The sequence below is a fragment of the Heptranchias perlo genome, chromosome 18 (assembly GCF_035084215.1).
Source record: "Heptranchias perlo isolate sHepPer1 chromosome 18, sHepPer1.hap1, whole genome shotgun sequence".
Taxonomy (NCBI): Eukaryota; Metazoa; Chordata; class Chondrichthyes; order Hexanchiformes; family Hexanchidae; genus Heptranchias; species Heptranchias perlo.
In genome coordinates, this window is record NC_090342.1 from 28,459,650 (window position 1) to 28,475,729 (window position 16,080).

Here is a 16,080-nt window from a genome sequence, read left to right on the forward strand (position 1 = left end):
TGGATGTAATGGAGTTTATGAAATTGAATACAAATTCTGTCAGCAGACAACAAAACTAGATCAGATTTATGTCAGAAAGTAAATAGAGCTGTGAATGCCTAATCACTGATAACATCATTCAGAAACACCTCATAAAATTGGATCAAATATTTGGCATTTGCGATGCTGTCCACTGACTGAAGTGTGAGGTTGGCCGACCATGAGGATTTATTGCTGTTGAGTACAGAATTGCTAGGCACGGTATCGGTCAATCATAGCTACAATAATGGGGGCAATTTTAACCTAATTTGCCGGGTGGGAAGCCAATGGGATCCAGTGCAACACAGGTTTTACACCCTGCCTGAAGTCAATGGAGCATACTGTGGGGCGGGGTATAAAACTGGTATTCCACCCGATCCCGTCAGCTTGCCGCCTGACTAGTTAGGTTAAAATTACCCCCAATATTTCTGACAAAAAGATACATTAGAAATCAGCAAAACAACAACTGTTACAATTTCAGATTTCATAGTACTGTTCCTCTGTCAACAGATTCAGAGTTCCTGTAAGTGAATACTCTATCATTTGCCCTTGTGGAGGTGTGTGCCTCATAGCATTAACAGTTACCTATTTGCAGTAACTTGCATACTAGATTAACCATAGTCTCACACTAAATATTCTCTTCAAATGGGTGGAATATCAAACACTGACTAGAAGCTCATACAAGCTAAAATATTTATTCAGAATTTATATAAGAAAATGAAGCATAAAAAATTCAATACATACTAATGAGCAAACTTTAAATGTAACTGTAATTAGCAATGCCCTGAAGGGGTTACTTACCCTTTCCAATGACTTCTTCAGGTATAGTGAGAAAGTCTTTTAAAAGCAATGGTCTCTTGAAGGGCAAATTCTGACCAACTTTATTTCCTTACATTCTCACTGTTGTTTGGTAACGAATTATGATGTACGTAGATGCCAGCTGGACATTATGGAGTCCATTCCTTTTGACTGAATCTCAGAATTCATATTGCATTATCATTTTTAATGTCCTCTTTAGCCATTTGATCCCTTTGAAATTAACTGATCAAACAAACTAGACCGCATCCAGAAATATAACCCGCAATGCTTAACAATGCAAAAAACAACAATATACACCACAAACAACTTCCTATGACAAAGAACTAGACGCAATACCTTATTGCAAAACCCAGTGTACTTTCATCTGCAGCCAAACTTAAATATTTATGTCAGAATAAGGCATTCGTTTATTTATGTTTAAGTCGTCATTAGTATTTTAAAGAGCACACAAAAGTGAATAGGAACACATCATATGTCCTTTATTTTTTTTAAATGCAATGATAATTTATATTTTATGTAGTGCCTTTAACATAGCAAAACATCCCAAAGTGCATCATAATTGGAGGTCAAAAACTGAGCAGGAGAAGGAGGGAAATTCGGGGAAGTCACCAGAAGTGCAGTCATGAAGGTAGGGTTTAAGGAGGTTTTTGAAGATGGGGAGAGATGTGCAAGGAAGAAGGACTTAAAGAGAGTGTTTCAGTGTGTGGAGTTTGGTGACTGAAGACTGTGCCACTGAAGGATGCACAGTAGACCAGAATTAGGAGAGTGGAGGGTACAAACATGGTTGTAGAGCTAAAGGATGATGCAGAGGTAGAAAGGGGTGAAGTCATTAAGGAATTTTTAGACAAGGTTGAGGATTATAAAGTCCATTTATTGAGGAATGGTGATCAAATTAAATAAAGAACTTGCATTTATATAGTAACTTATCATGTCCTCAGGATGTCCCTAAGTGATTTACATCCAATTAATTATTTTTAGGTTGAATATAGGGACAATGTCCTGTAGTGTACAGGTCTACGGACAGTGTAGAGAGCTGAGAGGCAAATTGTGATGCCACTTACCCAGGATTCTGGCTGGAGTGTGTAATTTGATCCAGTCAGTGGCAGTCAGACTGGAGGCAGCAGTGCTTGATAATGTAGAAATAGTTGCCAACATACAGTGGAACTACAGTCAATGTGCAGTGAACTCCTGAATTCACTCCAGATCTCAGGCAGCACACAGTGCTAACATTCCCCAGATCTCAGACAATGCACAGTGTTAACACTCCCCAGATCTCAGACAATGCACTTCGGGTAAGCGTTCTCCAAGGCGGCCTTCGAGACACACGACAACGCAAAATCGTCGAGCAGAAGTTGATAGCCAAGTTCCGCACCCATGAGGACGGCCTCAACCGGGATCTTGGGTTCATGTCACGCTACACGTAACCCCACCAGCAAAAAGGGGGAAAAAATTTATATGTTTTTTAAAATTCTCTCTCTCTCTCTGCCATTTTAAGTTTCTTTCTGCCTGCCTGTGTAAAAGACACAATGTATATCGAGTGTACTGGGACGTGCTGTTCTCCGTGACTGGCCTGTTTGAATAACAACGACACCTTTTGATTGGTGTGATGCTGTCCCAACATCGTATAAGATATGCGATTTGAGAACCTTTTCATTCAATCATCTGACGAAGGAGATAATCTCCGAAAGCTTGTGATTTTAAAATAAATTTGTTGGACTATAACCTGGTGTTGTAAGATTCCTTACAGATCTCAATGCACAGTGCTAACACTCCCCAGATCTCAGACAATGCACAGTGCTAACACTCCCCAGATCTCAGACAATGCACAGTGCTAACACTCCCCAGATCTCAGACAATGCACAGTGCTAACACTCCCCAGATCTCAGACAATGCACAGTGCTAACACTCCCCAGATCTCAGACAATGCACAGTGCTAACACTCCCCAGATCTCAGACAATGCACAGTGCTAACACTCCCCAGATCTCAGACAATGCACAGTGCTAACACTCCCTCCGAGCTTAGGCTATGCATGGCGGCAACACCCTCCATACCTCAGACAATGTACCTGACTAACATTCGCCAGAGTTTAGACAATGCACAGTGCTAACACTGCCCAGGCCTCAGACAACATATGGCATTAACAATCCCTCTGAGCTTTCACCTCCCCTAAGAGTGAACAAACATTTCTCGCAGTTGATGATTGGTGCATGAAGTTATACTGACCAATGAGAGAGATGGGTAGTGATGGGATAGACAGTTCGTTCTTGCCCTTCTCTAAATGTGTACAGTTGAGCGACAATATGAAAGCATGAGTACCAAAGTAGTGTACTTGGCTTTATGAACGATATCCTCAACAAATGGAGTCATCTATACTGCAGTGCATATGAGCACTGCAACATCATCAAACTTTTTTCAAAGAAGCTGTTAAGTGTGCAATATATCAAGGACCGTAGCAATTGGAACCCCTGTCATATCTGTCTCACTGAGAAGTCAATGATGTGATGTGCTAGGTAGTTTGATACCACCATGTATGTAGCCGTTCCGGACGATCTCTGTTAGATGCTAAACATTGTATGGCTGGGTTCTTTCCACAATGTATCAATCTGGGAAGGTATGGAGCCCGGTAGTAAAACTTGGTACACAACAGAGCCAGAGTATGTGAATGCTCATCATTGCTATGTAATGGGAATCCTGTATCAATACAATAACTAAAATTCATCCTGTGTCATGTGTTTGTTTTGTGAATCCTGCACCAATACAATCTATGAAATTCACCCTGTGCCATGTATTAGTTTGTCATTGGAATGATGAAGATCAAGTCTACAAATTGGTGAGTAGCTGGTGAGAGTTTTTCTTCTTTTTGTCCAGATCAGGGACAAGTCTTAAGTTTATTTCTGGTAAGTTTAGTTAGTAGTCTAATAAATAGAGGCATGGCAGGGCACCTCGGTCCCGTTGAATGCACATCCTGTTCCATGTGGGAAGTCTAAGACGCTTCTCGTGTCCTGGACAGCCACATGTACAGGAAGAGTCATCAGCTGAAGGAGCTCGAGCCCCGGGTTTCGGAGCTTGAGCAGCGGCTGGCATCACTGCAGTGCATCTGCGAGGCTGAGAGCTACGTGGATAGCACATTTCAGGAGGTGGTCATCTCACAGCTTAAGAGTTTGCAGGTAGAGAGGGAATGGGTGATCGCCAGATAGACAAGGAGGACCAGACAGGTAGTGCAGGAGTCCCCTGAATGCATCTCTCTCTTTAACCAGTATTAGGTGAGGACGATGGTTCCTCTGAGGAGTACATCCAGAGCCAAGTCCACGGCAACATGGATGGCTAAGCTGTACAGGGGGGAAGGAGGAAGATCGGGAAAGCTAGTGGATTCTATAGTTAGGGGAACAGACAGATGATTCTGCAGCCGCAGATGTGATTCCAGGATGGTATGTTGCCTCCCTGGTGCCAGGGTCAGGGATATCACTAAGTGGCTGCAGAACATTCTGAGGGGGGAGGTTGAACAGCCAGAGGTCCTGGTCCATATCGGTACTAACGACATAGATAGAAAGAGGGATGAGGTCCTGCAGGCAGATTTTAGGGAGCTATGAAAGAGATTAATAAGCAGGACACCAAAGGTAATAATCTCTGGATTACTCCCAGTCCCACGCGCCAGTGAGTATAGAAATAGGAGGATAGTGCAGATGAATGCGTGACTGGAGAGATGGTGAAGGAGGGAGGGCTTTAGATTCCTGGGGCATTGGGACTGGTTCTGGGGGAGGTGGGACATGAACAAGCCAGACGGGTTGCACCTCAACAGTGCCGGGACCAATATCGTCATGAGGAGGTTTGCTAGTGCTGTTGGGGAGGGTTTAAATTAGCTTGGCAGGGGGATGGGAACCTGAGTGTTGACTCAGAAGGGAGAGAAGCAGTACTGGAAATGGAAGGCAGAAAATTAGTAAGCGAGTTTGGAAGGCAGAGGAAACAAAGGCTGGAAAATAGACAACAAAGAAGATTGGCAGTGCTTAATGGGATAAACGTCAATGCAAGGAGTCTAATGAATAAGGCAGATGAGCTGAGGACACAGATAGAAACGTGGAAATATCATCTCATAGCTATTACTGAAACATGGCTTAAAGAGGGGCAGGAATGGCAGTTCAATGTTCCTGGTTGCAGGGTTTTCAGACGAGATAGAGAGGGGGATAAAAAAGGAAGGGGTGGCAATATTGGTTAAAGAAACAATTCCGGCTGTGGGGAGTGATGATGTGTTAGAAGGATCATCAAATGAGGCCGTATGGGTTGAGCTGAAGTACAAAAAAAGGGCAATCAGACAGCTGGGAGTGTATTATAGACCCCCAAATAGTAAGAGGGAGATAGAAGAGCAAATATATAGGCAAATTTCTGAGACGTGCAAAAATAGGGCAGTAATAGTAGAGGATTTCAACTACCCTAATATTAACTGGGATAGAATTAGTGTAAAAGGTATAGAGGGTGCAGAATTCTTAAAATGCATTCAGGAGAACTTTTTTAGCCAGTATGTCGCAAGTCCAACAAGAGAGGGGTCAGCTCTGGACTTAGTTTTAGGCAATGCAGCTGGGCAGGTGGAAGGAGTATCAATGGGAGAGCATTTTGGTGGTAGTGATCATAATTCAGTTAGATTTAGCATAGTTATGGAAAAGGACAAAGATAGAACATGAGTAAAGGGGAAAGGCCAATTTTACTAAGCTGAGATGTGATTTGGCAAAAGTGGATTGGAAAAAGCTACTTGAAGGTAAATCAGTGTCAGACCAGTGGGAGGCATTCAAGGGGAAGATAGTGAGGGCTCAGAGCAAATATGTTCCCACAAAGAAAAAGGGTGGGGCTCCCAAATCTAGAGCCCCCTTGATGTCAAGGAGCACACAGGGTAGGATAAGGCAAAAAAGGGAAGCTTATGTGAGATACCGAGAACTCAATACTGCAAAAAGCCTAGAGGAATAAAGTGCAGGAGTGAAATTAAAAGGAAATTAGGAAAGCAAAATGAGGGCATGAAAAAATATTGGCAAGTAAAATCAAGCAAAACCCAAAGATGTTTTATAAATACATCAACAGCAAGAGGATAACTAAGAATAAAGTAGGGCCTATTAGAGACCAAAAAGGTAACCTATGTGTGGAGGCAGAAGATGTGGGTATGGTTCTTAATGAATACTTTGCATCTGTCTTTACAAAAGAGAGGGACGTGCAGACACTATAGTTAAGGAAGAGGAATGTGTAATATTGGATGGGATAAATATAATGGGAGAGGAAGTATTAAGGGGATTAGTATCTTTGAAAATAAATAAATCACCAAGGCCAGATGAAATGTATCAGAAGCTGTTAGGAGATGCAAGGAAGGAAATAGCGGAGGCTCTGAGCATCATTTTCCAATCCTCCCTGGATACAGGCATGGTGCTGGAGGACTGCTAACGCTGTACCGTTGTTTAAAAAGGGAGAAAGTGATAGACTGAGTAATTACAGCCTAACCTCGGTGGTGGGCAAATTATTTGAAACAATTCTGAGGGACAGTATTAATCGTCATTTGGAAAGGAATGGATTAATCAAGGACAGTCAGCATGGATTTGTTAAGGGATGGTCGTGTCTGACTAAATTGATTGAATTTTTTGAGGAGGTAACAAGGAGGGTCGATGAGGGTAGTGCATTTGATGTAGTCTACATGGATTTTAGCAAGGCTTTTGACAAGGTCCCACATGGCAGACTGGTCAAAAAAGTACAAGCCCATGGAATCCAAGGGAGAGTGGCAAGTTGGATCCAAAATTGGCTCAGTGGCAGGAAGCAAAGGGTAATGATTGACGGGTATTTTTATGACTGGAAGGCTGTTTCCAGTGGGGTTCCGCAGGGCTCAGTACTAGGCCCTTTGCTTTTTGTGGTGTATATTAATGATTTAGACTTAAATGTAGGGGACATGATTAAGAAGTTTGCAGATGATACAAAAATTGTTCGTGAGGTTGATAGTGAGGAGGAAAGCTGTAGACTGCAGGACGATATCAATGGACTGGTCAGGTGAACAGAAGTGGCAAATGGAATTCAATCCAGAGAATTGTGAGGTAATGCATTTGGGGAGGACCAATAAGGCAAGGGAATACACAATAAATGGGAGGATACTGAAAGGTGTAAAGGAACAGAGGGACCTTGGAGTGCATGTCCACAGATCCCTGAAGGTAGCAAGACAGGTATTTAAGGTGGTTAAGAAGGCATACGGGATACTTTCCTTTATTAGCCAAGACATATAATAAAAGAGCAGGGAGGTAATGCTAGAACTGTCTCAAACACTAGTTAGGCCACAGCTAGAGTAAATGTGTACAGTTCTGGTCACCATATTACAGAAAAGATGTGATTGCACTAGACAGGGTACAGAGGAGATTTACGAGGATGTTGCCAGGACTGGAGAATTTTAGCTATGAGGAAAGATTGGATAGGCTGGGGTTGTTTTCTTTGGAACAGAGGGGGCTGAGGGGAGGTTTAATTGAGGTGTATAAAATTATGAGGGGCCTAGATAGAGAGGATAGGAAGGACCTATTTTCCTTAGCAGAGAGGTCAATAACCAGGGGTCATAGATTTAAAGTAATTGGTAGAAGGATTAACAGGGAGTTGAGCAGAAATTTTTTCACCTAGAGGGTTGTGGGGTCTGGAACTCACTGCCTGAAAGGGTGATAGAGGCAGAAACCCTCAACTCATTTAAAAAGTACCTGGATTTGCAGTTGAAGTGCCATAAACTACAAGGCTACGGACCAAGAGCTGGAAAGTGGGATTAAGCTGGATAACTCTTTTTCCGCCGGCACAGACAATATGGGCCAAATGGCCTCCTTCTGTTCCATACATTTCTATGATTCTTTGATTCTATGAGTCATGTGACCTGTTTAACTGCACCCTCACAGTTCAATGAGTTACAGCACCGTTACATGAGTCCAGAAACAGGAACATCCATCTCCTTTCCCCTCCCTTTCCTTTCCAGCCTTGCTTTCACATGTCACGTGCCTCCCTTGAAAGCAATGGGTTTCTACGGCATCTCTGAGCTTTTGGGACTGCCCAAAAACACCAGACATCATTCTCAGTGGCTTTGATAGTGTAAATCTATAGCAGCCCTCTCTCCTACTCATCCATAGTTTTCCCTATCACAAATCTCCCTGTTCTCCAGCTGATCTGTGGTGAGACAGCAGCACACAATGGCATTTGCCTGTTATCAAGGAACAGTGCAAACATGGCTTGAGCTTGTTGTGGGGATTTAGAGTCTGCACTGACAGCACATGTTCTGAGAACTGCACAAAGCTGAGGGAGCACAAGATGAAGACAAAAACAAGAGACAGATTCAAGAAAAGCTCATAAATTCGATTCAGAGGGAGTTTAATAGATGCTTTAAAAAGAGGAATGCAAGAGAGTATGGGAGAGAGAAGGAGACTGTAATTATGCTAGGATCATGTAGACAACAGCCAGGACAGGCTAGATGGGCTGAACAGCCTGTTTCTGTACTCTGATGTTCCGCACTTCCCCCTCAGTGTTAGCTAGGGGCATAAGGAGTCCCGCCTGAATCTGGCTACGTATCACATACTGTTTCTGCAATCATGCTGTGTGCAAATTGCTTTCTGTATTGCTGAGGATCTGAAAGGAGCATAGAGAGGTGAGGAGGTGGAGTGGACTTTGCAGAGTGACACCGAATGCACACCAATAGTCAGGTGCAAGGAGGGTGCAATATGAGAGAATGTAGTCAGAGAAACGGACTTTCACATAGTGAAGGTGACTGTACTCACGGACTTTCACACGGTGACTGTGACTGTTACTCACGGACTGTCACACGGTGAAGGTGACTGTACTCACGGACTGTCACACGGTGAAGGTGACTGTACTCACGGACTGTCACACAGTGAAGGTGACTGTACTCACGGATTGTCACACAGTGAAGGTGACTGTACTCACGGACTGTCACACAGTGAAGGTGACTGTACTCACGGACTGTCACACAGTGACTGTGACTGTACTCACAGACTGTCACACGGTGACTGTGACTGTACTCACAGACTGTCACACGGTGAAGGTGACTGTACTCACGGACTGTCACACAGTGAAGGTGACTGTACTCACGGACTTTCACACGGTGACTGTGACTGTACTCACGGACTGTCACACGGTGACTGTGACTGTACTCACGGACTGTCACACGGTGAAGGTGACTGTACTCACGGACTGTCACACGGTGAAGGTGACTGTACTCACGGACTGTCACACGGTGACTGTGACTGTACTCACAGACTGTCACACGGTGACTGTGACTGTACTCACAGACTGTCACACGGTGAAGGTGACTGTACTCACGGACTGTCACACAGTGAAGGTGACTGTACTCACGGACTGTCACACGGTGATGGTGACTGTACTCACAGACTGTCACACAGTGAAGGTGACTGTACTCACGGACTGTCACACAGTGAAGGTGACTGTACTCACGGACTGTCACACGGTGATGGTGACTGTACTCACAGACTGTCACACAGTGAAGGTGACTGTACTCACAGACTGTCACACAGTGATGAGTGATGATGACTGTACTCACAGACTGTCACACAGTGATGAGTGATGATGACTGTAGTCACAGACTGTCACACAGTGAAGGTGACTGTAGTCACAGACTGTCACACAGTGAAGGTGACTGTAGTCACAGACTGTCATACAGTGATGATGACTGTACTCACAGACTGTCACACAGTGAAGGTGACTGTACTCACGGACTGTCACACGGTGATGGTGACTGTACTCACAGACTGTCACACAGTGAAGGTGACTGTACTCACAGACTGTCACACAGTGATGAGTGATGATGACTGTACTCACAGACTGTCACACAGTGATGAGTGATGATGACTGTAGTCACAGACTGTCACACAGTGAAGGTGACTGTAGTCACAGACTGTCACACAGTGAAGGTGACTGTAGTCACAGACTGTCATACAGTGATGATGACTGTACTCACAGACTGTCACACAGTGAAGGTGACTGTAGTCACAGACTGTCACAGTGAAGGTGACTGTACTCAGACTGTCACACAGTGAAGGTGACTGTAGTCACAGACTGTCATACAGTGAAGGTGACTGTAGTCACAGACTTTCACAGAAGCCCCAAGATGAATTTGACATAATGGACTTTACTCATGGGATAGTACAGCCAGGAAAAAAGTGAGACCACATGGAGCGCAACACCATTATTTGTGTCTGCTGCTATTACAAACCTACGAATCACTACTGTAATTAATGCAGTCATGCATGCTACTAGTACGAATCACTAAGATTAATGCAGTAATCATTACAATTAAAGCAATTAATCAGATAATCAATTGCAGCATTACAAATTGCAAGCCAATAATTCACTACAAGCATCTACTCTAGTGTTAGTAACAGATAGCAGATCCTTGCAAAGAAAAACACAAAAGCATCACATATCACTTTAGTAGAAAATGCTTGATTTAGTAGCACAGATTGATTTCAAGCAGCAATTGAAGGCAGCAAAAATGGCTAAAGAAGCAGCAAGAATTACAGCACTAAGCAACTGGAGGGTTGAACTTAGTGCAAAGAAGAAGTGATGAATTAACATGATCACACATGCCAAAAATGACATGCTTTGATTAGTAACAGTGATCATGCACACACAGCAAATAACATCATGGGCGGGATCACAATCTGCAGGTTTTAGGAAGTGGCTGCAGAGTGTCACCATTCATTCTGTTACGTTTAAGTAAAGACACTGTTGATATGTAGTGGAGGTCAGAAAGGGTAGGGTAATAGGTGAGTGCAATTCTGTATGGAACAAGATGGAGCAGAGTTTGTTGTAGGGTGGAGCATGGGAAACCAACAAGGAGGGTATTGGAAAAGTTAAATTTGGAAGTAACAAAGACATGAATAAGAAGTTCAGCAGCAATGGGGGTGAAGTAGGGATAGAGACAGATGATATTACAGAGGTGGAATTAGGCAGCATTAATGATAGGCTGGATATGGGGCCCGATGTTAGCAGGGCTGCGGGTTCTCGGCGGGGGGGCTATCGGGCGCGTGGGTAACGCGCCTGGTGAAATTAGTCAGCTTCCCGCGCGATTGTAGCAGACAATCCACTAATTGGATCCACTTACCTGGTCTTCCGGGTTCCTCACTGCTGATCTGCGCATCGGGCGGGCTGCGCATGCGCAGTAAGATCTGTCAGCAGGAGGCGCTCTATTTAAAGGGGCAGTCCTCCACTGACAGATGCTGCAACAAATAGCAAAAATTACAGCATGGATCAGCCCAGGGGGAAGGCTGCTCCCAGTTTAATGATACCTCACTCCAGGTATCAATACATGGGGTGAGGAGGAGGGGGAGGACAAAGATCTTCCTCCCGGCGGGCGGGAGGAAGCGGCCTGCCTCTGCCACCAGGAAGGCCTGGCTCGAGGTGGCAGAGGAGGTCACCAGCGCAACCAACATATCGTCCACCTGCATACAGTGCAGGAGGCGCTCCAATGACCTCAGTAGGTCAGCCAAAGTGAGTACACGTAGTCTTTCCCCTACACTCCGTCTGCCACATCACTGCCCCCACCCCACACCTCCTTCTGCACTGCCAACACTACTCTGTCACAGCACCCCTCATACCCACTCAAACCTCATCCTCATCTTACCTGCACCTACTCACCTCGACAGTACTCACCCCGCCACTACCACTCAACCCAATCCTCATACAATCTCATGGCTCTATCTCGTACTCACCCTCTCGTGCATCTCTTTCACGGCCAGCCTCACTCAACCTGCCACTACCTGTGCTGCAGCCACAGGGCATGCATCACATATGTGCAGTAGGCAGCGTAAGGCAAACGTGTCGTGAGCATGAAGGGGATGCACAAGGGTGTTTGAGGGTTTGTCATGGGTGTTACTTATATTGAATTTCTGAACAACTCACATTACATATTATATTGGCACCACTACTGCCATGTCTTCGCGAATCCTGTCTGGTTTGTGCAATAATGCCCTCTCCTGAGGATCACTATGAGGACCCACAACTGATGCCACCCATGTGTCACTGCAGAGTGGGTGTAGGTGTATTTGCAGGGCTCTTCTGCGCAGACGACTGAGAGACATCGACGATGTCCCCGGTTCCACCCTGGAAGGATGCGGAGGAGAAGTTGTTGAGGGCAGTGGTGACTTTGACAGCGACAGGTAAGAAGATGGTGCTCGGGCCAGCCAGGAGCAGCTCAGCATGAAAGAGGCTGCAGATGTCCACAACTACATGTCGAGTGACTCTGAGCCTCTGTGTGCACTGCTGCTCAGAGAGGTCCAGGAAGCTGAGCCTCGGTCTGTGGACTCTGTGGCAAGGGTAGTGCCTTCTGCGACGCATCTCTCTCTGCGGTAGCCCTCCCTCCTGCTGTACAGGTGGATGTGTCACAGCACTCTGTTGTGGAGCTCCACGTGTCAGAGGTGGACAGCGTGGATGGCGAGGCTGGTGATTCTGCTCGCCCTCCGAGGAGGTCATGACTGCAGCTACGGCGGCCCCCATCCGCAAGATGTACATCTGAGGGGGTCCGCAAGGTAGGTACATGTCTCCGGACCCCGGGGTAAGTGTGCAGGTTGGTGACTTTGACTGTCAGGAGGAGGGTGGTGGAGGCCAAACTTTGTCCCAAGTGACAGAGTGGCCTCCTGCAATGAGTGAGGGTCTCCCCCCCACCACACCTGTCAAATGGACCTTTGCAGCTGCCACAGGCTGACAGCTGCAACACGTCCATTTGACCTGAAAGTGTTTCCCCCAGTGTGGGAAACAGTCCCAGTTTGTTCTAAAATCCCACCCCTCCTCACATAATCCCTTAATCAGGTCAGTTAATGACCTGAAACACCTAAATAAATACTTTCAAGTGGCATCCCGCTGGCTTTAATTGCCTGCGGGATTCCCACCAGCGGGGGCTGCGCGCGCACGCCGGCACGTCAGCGGGGAACCCGGAAGTGCGCGGGTTCGGAGCGGGCTCCGGTCCAGCTCCGGGATTCTCCGATTTTCGGAGCCTCCGTGCCAGGAACGCACCCGATAGCGGGTGCTAAAATGACGCCCATGGTCTTTGAAATTCAGCTCAGGGTCAGGCAGGACACCAAGATTGCGAAACTTCTTGTCAAGCTTGTGTGGCTGCCCAGAAAGGGGAATGAGATCAGGGGCTAATGTGTAGAGTCTCTGGTGGGGAGCAAACAGGATGACTTTGGTCTTGCCAACATTGAGTTGCAAAAGGTGTCCGCCAGGCAGGTAGGGTTAAAATTTTGACTGTGAAATGAGTACGGTATTGCTATAGCGATAGATTACCAAGTTTTAAAAACAGCATATTTTCAGTGAATGCTTTTAACAATTATGCTGGAAAAAAGAATGTAATCTATTTTAAGCATCATTTTTATTTTAAAAAAACGAGGCTTTGCTGGTTATGGGGTTAAGACTTTGAGTCTGCTGACGGGTTCCATTAAACTGCAGTTAACTCCACTTTCTGCCATTTGGAATGACAATTGGAAATACATTCTTCTGGGATTACTATGTCAGTTGTGTCAGATTGATGTCTGGCATCTAGAAGAGCACATCACTACCTGTATAATGACAGCTTGAACACTGTGAAGATGGAGAGACCTGGAGAGGATGCCTCTGAAATTTCAGGAGAGGTCTTTTGGGAGCGGTTCTTGGGCAGAGCGTGTGGAACTTCTGATCTCGTCCCATGAGCTGAGATCAGGGTATTTTACATATCACTGGCTGGTGTCCTTACTATTTATGTTGTTGATGGGGAGGAGGGATTTTGTTGTACAACACAAGTACAACACAGTCCCAGCCCAATGTTTTTAACATTGTTTTTTTAAGTGCTACTGTTTTCCCATTAGGTTGGTTTCCCAAAAGCAATCAATCGGTCTGCTTTCAAGAAACTGACCTTTCTGATGAGTGGAAAAATGACCAAATTCTGCCACCTCCCATCCTGATAATGGCACTTTTCCATTCTGAAACCACTGGAGTTTTGGGGCTGATATGGTTTAGACCTATTTATTCTTACTTATGTATGATAATTTTAACTAAACAAGCCTTATTGTCACATTCAGCATAAAAACAAAATTATTTTTAAAACATTTGATTAAAAGTTTTGGTGGAGCACATCGAGCCACTATGCCGAGGAAATATATCTTTTGTTTACTAAGTGGGCCTAGGGACCAAAGCTGTCATCTTACCAATGGGGCACCATGTCCCTCTCCCCAGACTGGCACTTTCCCACTGCAGTTTGTGCCATCCTGGTCAGGCAGACATGCCAGCTGTGCCCTAGAGGCATGGGCACCCACCATTCATAAATAGTGAAGGGACCTGCCCCAGACCTCATAAACCTTCATGGGTTCAGCGCCGGAGGTCCCAGGAGAATGCATCACGACATGCCAGGATGTGGTTGCCATGAATTTTCAGGGACATTACGCTGCAGTAGCTGATCTCAAATGGGGCAGCAAGTTTGGATGCAACAGTTGACTGCAGTTCTCCTGGGCTAGGGGAAAGGGTGAATGTCACCAAGTAATCCCACTCCGCGATGACTATCCAGTGACCTATACTGAAATGTAAATCTCTTCAAGTGAGGACAGGATCATGAAATAAAAACAGAAAATACTGGAAACACTCAGCAGGTTAGGCAGCATCTGAGAAGAGAGAAACAGAGTTAACGTTTCAGGTCAATAACATCTGAACCTATTAATCATCCTACTGCCTCCTGCTTGCTCCAGAGATCCATTATAATTTTTATTTTCTATAACATTTAGAAGCTAATATTCTGAAACAATTCATGCACTAAGATTATCATTAAAATTTAGTGTGAGGACAGTTTTATTATTATTTCAGTGCTGCCTTAATAATGAAGCGTTGGTTTTAGTAGAACTTTACAATAAAGTTGCGTTGTTCTCTGAGAGCAAGGTAAACCTGGTATTGAGGTGACAAGATGTAGTGTTTCAGTCTTTCAGGAACCTTTCATCTGGTCAAGATGGAAATTTGTCTGCTGCACATTATCTTGTCATTCAACATGATTGCAGGCAGTTACCTATACTAGGCCAACATAATGCTATTATTTTGTCACATTTGGTGCACTTAGCATTAAATTGATCCATCTACACAAAAATGATTTGAAGCAGAGGCGTTGTGCCCTATTCTTACAAAATTCAGTTCTTTACTGAGAAAGTTTCTTTTTGAAATGTTTAAATGAAACCTTCTATTCTCCAGTTCTTCTGTGGTTCTGAAGGCATTCTAAGGACACCTTAAGCTCTTAATGGTAACTCTGAGGCAGGTCACTTTATAAATGATCATGTGTGACTGAATGTTCATGTCCCAAATTAGTTATCTTGTTATTAAAATTCACTGCCCTGACAATAGTAACATATTTAAGGGTATTTTCTGGGGGTAATCTTAACCCACCCGACCTGGTAAGAATGGGACAGGCATGCAGTTAAAATAGGCTGGGAGTGCTTACCACCCTGTTCCTGCCCAATTCCTGCCCACCGCCATTTTAACCGCGCATTTTTTTAGGTGGCCAGCGCGCCTGCCAGAAGCAGACGGGCGCCTCATGAATACATGCAAATCAAAGACCCATGATGTCATTAGGATCCTAACGGATTTTTAGCACCAAATGGTGGAAATCCCAACCAGCACTGAACTTGCTAAGTAAAACCTAGCGGGATTGGTTTCAGGGGATCACTGCAAGCAGTATTTAAAGAGGCATTCAAGTGCATTAAGCTCAGATCATTAGCGTCTTTGTGCTATTGTGTTTTATGATTTCCAAGGGATTTTTTGAGCTTGGAAATTGTTTTTTTTTGCGTTACTCACCCTGAATAAGCATTCATGGCTGTCATTCTCGCTTCATTGTTTTGAATGGAGGAAGAGGAGGAACAGCATCAGGAAATTCATATATGAGTGATGACAAAGGATGCAAGGCTCAACTCAAGAATTATTCTTTAGCTCGATCCTCTCCTTCTGGGTATCCTCCTTTGCTGACCAGGGCAGCTCGGTCTTGGAATTCTGCCACTACAGTTGTAGACCAGGTGGCAGGGCGACTGGTTTATTATGCCTTTCCTCTTAAATATTTTATAGTTGGTTATTTACATTTCTCTAAACCTTTTTAGGTTAAGTAAAGTGGCTTTAACTTGACTTTTTGGATGGTCTATTGTTGATTATCTCACCTGCCTGCATCTTAAACATCTTTTTCCTCAGCCTCACCTTCTCCCCTATTCAGAGCACTCGTGACTGCT